Raw genomic sequence first — 8,491 nt, forward strand, 5'->3', positions numbered from 1 at the left:
AAAATAATTTTGAACAAAACTGAAAGACTAAAGAAATGGAGAAATGTTCCATGTTCATGGACAGAAAAAAGTATTGTTAAGATGTCACTCTTCTCAAGTGGATCTGTAGATTATAAGCTATCCAAATAAAAATCCTAAAAACTTATTCTGTGAATATTGATAAATTGATTCTAAAGTTTATATAGAAAGACGAAAGACCCAGAATTGCCTACACAGTACTGAAGACAGAAAAGAAAAATGATAATACCAAATTTCAAGGCTTACTGGAAAGTACAATAATCAAGATAATGTGGTATTAGTGAAAGAATAGACACATAGATCCATGGAACAGAATGGCGAGCCCCAAACGGACCCATATGTAGAGAGTCGATTGTTTTTTATAGAGAAGCCAATAGAGAAAGAATTGTCCTTTCTTTCTTGAAAGAAAGTGGTGCTGGAACAGCTAGACATCCATGTGCAAAACTAGGTTAGCTGCAGACTTTATAATTTTTACAAAATTTTAAGACAAATATATACCTAAATATAAAATACGAAACTTAAAAACTTGTAAAAGATAGCATAGGAGAAAACCTAACTGACACTAAGTCTGGTGATGAGCTTTTATATGCAATGCTAAAACCACAATGAATAAAAGAAACAATTAATTGAGCTTATTAAAATTAAAAATAGTGCTCTTTGAAAGATGTTAAGAGAATGAAAAGACAACCCTAATATGGGAGAAAATATCTGTAAAATACATGTCAGACAAAAAAGACTTGTATCCAAAAATATACACAAAACCCTTAAAATTAAATAGTAAGAAAGTCATCAACACAATTTAAAAAGTGGACTCAAGATCCGAACAGATAGCTCATTAAAGATTTTAAAATAGCAAATAATTATGTAAAATGATGCTTAGTATCATATGTTACTAGGAAGTTGCAAGTTAAAATATTTGAAAGTTACCTCACACTTTTAAACCACTATACACCTACTGCTGCTGCTGCTGCTGCTAAGTCGCTGCAGTCATGTCTGACTCTGTGCGACCCCATAGACGGCAGCCCACCAGGCTCCCCCGTCCCTGGGATTCTCCAGGCAAGAGCACTGGAGTGGGTTGCCATTGCCTTCTCCAATGCATGAAAGTGAAAAGTGAAAGTGAAGTCTCAGCTGTGTCTGACTCTTTGTGACCCCATGGACTGCAGCCCACCATGCTCCTCCAGCCATGGGATTTTCCAGGCAAGAATACTGGAGTGGGGTGCCATTGCCTTCTCCGATACACCTACTAGGATGGTTCAAATCCAAAAATCTGACAGTAGCAAATTATGAAAATGTCTTAGAACAATAGGAACTCTCATTCATTGCAAGTGGGACTGCAGAATGGTGTGGTTACTCTGAAAGACAGGTAGGTGGTTTCTTACAAAGATAAGCAGTCTTACCATATAATTTGGTAAACATGCTTCCAGGTATTCACACAAAAGTATTGATACTTACATCTAATCTTTCTAGCAGCCTTATTCATTGCTAAAAATTGTTAAGCAACCAAGATGTCTATCAATAGATGAGTGGGTAAGCAAACTGTGGTACATCCATACAGTAGAATATTATTTACTAATAAAACGAAAGAAACTGGAGAAAATAATAGCAAATGAAGCAACTGACAAACAACTAATCTCAAAAATATACAAGCAACTCCTACAGCTCAACTCCATAAAGATAAATGACCCAATCAAAAAATGGGCCAAAGAACTAAATAGACATTTCTCCAAAGAAGACATACAGATGGCTAACAAACACATGAAAAGATGCTCAACATCACTCATTATCAGAGAAATGCAAATCAAAACCACTATGAGGTATCATTTCACGCCAGTCAGAATGGCTGTGATCCAAAAGTCTACAAGTAATAAATGCTGGAGAGGATGTGGAGAAAAGGGAACCCTCTTACACTATTGGTGGGAATGCAAACTAGTACAGCCACTATGGAGAACAGTGTGGAGATTCCTTAAAAAACTGGAAATAGAACTGCCTTATGATCTAGCAATCCCACTGCTGGGCATACACACTGAGGAAACCAAAAGGGAAAGAGACACGTGTACCCCAATGTTCATCGCAGCACTGTTTATAATAGTCAGGACGTGGAAGCAATCTAGATGTCCATCAGCAGATGAATGGATAAGAAAGCAGTGGTACATATACACAATGGAGTATTACTCAGCCATTAAAAAGAATACATTTGAATCAGTTCTAATGAGGTGGATGAAACTGGAGCCTATTATACAGAGTGAAGTAAGCCAGAAACAAAAACACCAATACAGTATACGAACACATATATATGGAATTTAGAAAGATGGTAACAATAACCCTGTGTACGAGACAGCAAAAGAGACACTGATGTATAGAACAGTCTTATGGACTCTGTGGGAGAGGGAGAGGGTGGGAAGATTTGGGAGAATGGCATTGAAACATGTAAAATATCATGTATGAAACGAGATGCCAGTCCAGGTTCGATGCACGATACTGGATGCTTGGGGCTGGTGCACTGGGATGACCCAGAGGGATGGTATTGGGAGGGAGGAGGGAGGAGGGTTCAGGATGGGGAACACATGTATACCTGTGGCGGATTCATTTTGATATTTGGCAAAACTAATACAATTATGTAAAGTTTAAAAATAAAATTAAATTAAAAAAAAAAAAACAAAAAATGAAAGAAACCATCAAACCACAACAAAAACATGAAGAAACTTTAAATGCATATTCTAAAGTCAGAGAAGCCAATCTAAAAGAGCTCCACACTGTATGATTCTAACTATATGATATTCTTGACAAAACAAAACTATGGAGATATTAATACTAAAAAGACCAGTAGTCGTGAGAAGTTCAAGGGAGGAGGGGAGTGATGGCGGAGGATTAAGGACAGTGAAGCTATCTGCATGATAATGTAATAATCATGGTTGGTACTTGATATAATACATTTCTCAGAATCCATAGAACTGAGCAATGTAAAAATTAACCTCTAATCAAACAACAGACTTTATTTTATAAAAATGTTTCAATAATGGTTGATCAATTATATCAAAGGTACCACACTAATGCAAGGTGTTATTAACTGGGGAACTGTGAGAGAGTAGGGATGAGGTATATGGGAACTCTATCCTGTATGATTAAATTTTTCTGTGAATCTAGAACTGTTCTAAAATAAGGTTGTAGAGGGAAGGATAAATAGGAGTTTGGGACTAACACGCACAGTTCAGTTCAGCCAGTTCAGTCGCTCAGTCCTGTCTGACTCTTTGCGGCCCCATGGACTGCAGCACACCAGGCCTCCCTGTCCATCACCAAGTCCTAGAGTTTACTCAAACTCATGTCCATTGAGTCAGTGATGCCATCCAACTACCTCATCCTCTGTCTTCCCCTTCTCCTCCCACCTTCAATCTTTCCCAGCCTCAGGGTCTTTTCAAATCAATCAGTTCTTTGCATCAGATGGCCAAAGTATTGGAGCTTAAGCCTCAACATCAGTCCTTCCAATGAATATTCAGGACTGATTTCCTTTAGGATTGACTGGTTGGATCGCCTGGCAGTCCAAGGAATTCTCAAGAGTCTTCTCCAACACCATAGTTCAAAGCATCAATTCTTTGGCACTCAGCTTTCTTCACAGTCCAACTCTCACATCCATACATGACCACTGGAAAAACCATAGCCTTGACTAGATGGACTTCTGTTTGCAAAGTAATATCTCTGCTTTTTAATATGTTGTCTAGGTTGGTCATAACTTTTCTTCCAAGAAACAAGCATCTTTTAATTTCATGGCTGCAGTCACCATCTTCTGTGATTTGGAGCCCCCCCGCCAAAAAAGTCTCTCACTGTTTCCACTGTTTCCCCATCTATTTGCCATGAAGTGATGGGATCAGATGCCATGATCTTAGTTTTCTAAATGTTGAGATTTAAGCCAACTTTTTCACTCTCCTCTTTCACTTTCATCAAGAGGCTCTTTAGGTCTTATTCACTTTCTGCCATAAGGGTGGTGTCATCTGCATATCTGAGGTTATTGATATTTCTCTCGGGAATCTTGATTCCAGCTTGTGCTTCATCCAGCCCAGCATTTCTCATGATGTGCTCTGCATATAAGTTAAATAAGCAGGGTGACAATATACAGCCTTGATGTACTCCTTTCCTATTTGGAACCAGTCTGTTATTCCAAGTCCAGTTCTAACTGTTGTTTTATGACCTGCGTACAGATTTCTCAAGAGGCAGGTCAGGTGGTCTGTTATTCCCATCTCTTTCAGAACTTTCCACAGTTTGTGGTGATCCACACAGTGAAAGGCTTTGGCATAGTCAATAAAGCAGAAATAGATGCTTTTCTGGAACTCTCTTGCCTTTTCGATGATCCAGCAGATGTTGGCAATTTGATCTCTGGTTCCTCTGCCTTTTCTAAAGCCAGCTTGAACATCTGGAAGTTCACAGTTCACATACTGTTGAAGCCTGGCTTGGAGAATTTTGAACATTACTTTCCTAGTGTGTGAAATGAGTGCAATTGTGTGATAATTTGAGCATTCTTTGGCATTACCTTTTTTGGGATTGGAGTGAAAACTGACCTTTTCCAGTCCTGTGGCCATTGCTGAGTTTTCCAAATTTGCTGGTATATTGAGTGCAGTACTTTCACAGCATCATCTTTTAGGATTTGAAATAGCTCAACTGAAATTCCATCACCTCCACTAGCTTTGTTCATAGCGATGCTTCCTAAGGCCCACTTGACTTCGCACTCCAGGATGTCTGGCTCTAGGTGAGTGATCACACCATCATGATTATCTAGGTCGTGAAGATCTTTTTTGTACAGTTCTTCTGTGTATTCTTGCCACCTCTTCTTAGTATCTTCTGCTTCTGTTAGGTCCATACTGTTTCTGTCCTTTATTGAACCCATCTTTGCATGAAATGTTCCCTTGGTATCTCTAATTTTCTTGAAGACATCTCAAGTTTTTCCCATTCTATTGTTTCTCTCCACTTCTTTGCACTGATCACTGAGGAAGGCTTTCTTATCTCTCCTTGTTATTCTTTGGAACTCTGCATTCAGATGCTTATATCTTTCCTTTTCTCCTTTGCTTTTCACTTCTCTTCTTTTCACAGCTATTTGTAAGACCTCCTCAGACAGCCATTTTGCTTTTTTGCATTTCTTTTCCGTGGGGATGGTCTTGATCCCTGTCTCCTGTACAGTGTCACAAACTTCCATCCATAGTTCATCAGGCACTCTGTCTATCAGATCTAATCCCTTGAATCTATATCTCACTTCCACTGTGTAACCATAAGGGATTTGATTGAGATCATACCTGAATGGTCTAGTGCTTTTCCCTACTTTCTTCAATTTAAGTCTGAATTTGGCAATAAGGAGTTCATGATCTGAGCCACAGCCAACTCACAGTCTTGTTTTTGCTGACTGTATAGAGCTTCTTCAACAGGCACACACTACTGTATATAAAATAGATAAACAACAAGGACATACTGTATAGCACAGGAAACTATTTTAAGTATCTTGTAATAATCTATAACAAAAAATGATCTAGACATGTATGTGTGTGTGTATAACTGATTCATTTTGCTGTATACTTGAAACACTGTAAATCAACTATTTACAATGATTGAAGGCAGAAGGAGAAGAGGGGGACAGAAGATGAGATGATTCGATGGCATTACTGATTCAATGGACATGAACTTGGGCAAACTCTGGAAGATCGTGAGGGACAGGGAAGCCTGGTATGCTACAGTCCATAGCATCACAAAGAGTTGGACATGACCTGGTGACTGAACAAAAAATTGACTATATTTCAATAGCAAAATAAATAAAAAATAAAATCTACAAAAGTATTAAGTCTGTGATTATTTTGTGAAAGTTAACACTATTTCCTATGCTAGGTAAAGTATATCAACTACATACATATGAGAAGATATATATATATATGTGTGTGTGTGTGTGTGTGTGTATAGATAGATATGTTTTTTAATTTTATTGTCTTTTTTGACCATTCACTGAATACAAAAGACAAGTTTATAAAGTGAAACATATACTGAGAAGTACCATTTTATCCTTTCCCTTAGAATCAAAACCAGTTACTTCCCATTTTGATCTCTGAATACCTGTTTATCATTTGATGGCTCTTTTGGGTAAGTATGGATGTAAAATCTAGGCTACCTTTCTCCTTTCCATAGTTGCTAAATGATCTTTTCAAATCCTATGATATGTGCTATCCTGATCCCAAATTTAGATTCTATACAGAATGAGGAACTGTGAATTGTGTGAAGGCAGAAAAATCCTGTTTATTCACTAGATAGTGTAATCATTCACTTTAGTGTTGAAAAGAACTCTCCCTGGGTTCTTTGCAAAAGAAGGCATCAATTTAAAACAATTAATTTTCAAGAAGAGTTTTATTATATCATGAAAGCAAACAAAAATTTCCAAGAATAACGTGACACTAGAAAAATATGCTAGAAGAATTGATGATGCAAAATGTTAAAAATAAATGTTCCTTTCCCAATCCAAAGCTTATTTATCATGTAAACTATTTTACAATAAAGTTTACTTCAATGAAAAATAAAACAATTACATTTTATTGAGTTTTTAAAATAGGGTTCACAAAAAAGTTAGATCTTTGTTCTTCAAAAAGTTTACTATAATATACTGAACCAGTGATAGTTTTAATCACCTATTTTGAGTTTAGGATAGAACTAACACTATTTGCCTTTATTTATTTATATTAATTTTATGAAGTCTTGGAAGCAGTGTAGAATGAGAACATAATAATAGGAATGAAATATAAAAAACAGAGAACTTCTAAATGAGAGAAGAAAATCAAGATGAAACAAAACAAAAGATACAGATTCTAAGAACCAGTATATTTGCTATGCAAACTAGTAGTAAATTTTAGAGGCATCTTTATAAAGTGGGAGCCAGTCACAAAAGCCTATATTTGTGGCATTTTAAGGTATTATTTTGTAAAATCTTTTTACCATGCTGAGAGGCACATGTCATCTTAGTTCCCTGACCAGGCATCAAACCTGCAACCCCTGCAGTGGATGCCCAGAGTCTTAACTACTGGACCACCAGAGAAATCCCCTTAAGTTAATATTGATTGGATATCCATGCATCCTTGACTCTCATGTATTCATCTGAGAAATCTTTATGGAGGACACACAATAAACTGGGCAGTGTATCCACATTGGGAAGAGACAACAATCTATGCACCAACTCAGCTCTCAGCTACCCAGTGCAGAGGCATCATCTATAATGAAAGTTAAAGTGAAGCCACTCAGTCTTGTCCAACTCTTTGTGACCCTATGGACTGTAGCCCACCAGGCTCCTCCATCCATGGAATTTTCCAGGCAAGAGTACTGGACTGGGTTGCCATTTCCTTCTCCAGGGGATCTTCCTGACCCAGGGATCGAACCGAGGTCTCCTGCATTGCAGGCAGATGCTTTACCATCTGAGCCACCAGGGAAGCCCATCATACATAATATATGAGGTCTATTAAACAGTAATGCGAGTGAAGGAAAAACTAAAGGAAAGAGAAAGAAGAATGTGTGTGGGTGTGGGTATATGTGGGAAGCTGCATTTCTGGAAAAGTCATCAGGGAGGGCCTCCCTGAGAGTGGAACACAGAGGGATGGGCTAGCAGGGGGAGAGGGGAGGGAACAGTGATGTCCTGATGCTCCTGAGGAAGACAACTGGGTCACTGTGGGTGGGCCTGTGGTGGTGAGAAGATGGTGGAGCCAGGGAGGAAATAGGAGGCAAGCAGGATAGGAAGGGGGCTTTCCAGGTGGCACTAGTGGTAAAGAACCTGCCTGCCAATGCAAGAGCTGTAAGAGATGTGGGTTAAATCCCTGAGTAGAGAGGATCCCCTGGAGGAGGGCATGGCAACCCACTCCAGTATTCTTGCCTGGAGAATCCTATGGGCAGAGGAGCCTGGCAGGCTACAGTCCATAGGGTCGAAAAGAGTTGGATACAGTGCAGTGACTTAGCCCACAGGCAGGATAGGAGGGTCCTTGTGGGGTCTCCAGAGGACTATGCTTTTCCTCTGGGGAAGGTGGGGAGAAGTTCAAGTCCTGTGATCACAGAAGATGTATTATTTATTACTGCATAACAAATTGTCCCATTTTATATTATCTTGGGGAACATTAGACATTTGTCCTCTCTCACAGTTTCTGTGGGTCAGGAATTAGGGAGCATCTTGGGTAGGTAGGGTTCTCACTCAGAGTCTCTCCTGAAGCTGCATGGATATGCTGGCTGTGGTTCCTGGCTTCTGAAGATGTGGATGGGCCCTGAGACTCCACCTCCGAGGAGGCTTGCTCATGGGATGGGCACACTGGCTGTCTCTCAGGGGAGACCTCAGTTTCTCTTCATGGGCCTCATCAGAGGACTGTTTGAGTGTCCTCATGACACAGTGTGGCTTGCCCAGGGTGAGAACTCCAAGAGGGTGGAAGCCCCACTGTCTTCTATGACCTAGCGTTTGAGGTCACACACCGGGGCATCC

The 8,491-nt window shown here is 39.3% G+C and overlaps 1 protein-coding gene across 2 annotated transcripts in view; it reads right to left on the reverse strand.

The window, feature by feature from the left end:
• Nucleotides 1-8,434, reverse strand: part of TMEM144 (transmembrane protein 144) — a 69,053-nt gene extending 60,619 nt beyond the window's left edge. Inside the window, exon 1 of one of the 2 annotated variants that reach the window (XM_024977206.2) lies at nucleotides 8,210-8,434. The gene's annotated coding sequence lies outside the window, so the exon portion shown is untranslated. Of the gene's footprint in view, nucleotides 1-8,157 lie in introns of both variants that reach the window. The other variant, XM_059875977.1, reaches the window with a different exon arrangement.
• Between the last annotated feature and the right edge of the window lie 57 nt (nucleotides 8,435-8,491).

Source organism: Bos taurus, chromosome 17 (genome assembly GCF_002263795.3).
Source record: "Bos taurus isolate L1 Dominette 01449 registration number 42190680 breed Hereford chromosome 17, ARS-UCD2.0, whole genome shotgun sequence".
NCBI classification, from domain to species: domain Eukaryota; kingdom Metazoa; phylum Chordata; class Mammalia; order Artiodactyla; family Bovidae; genus Bos; species Bos taurus.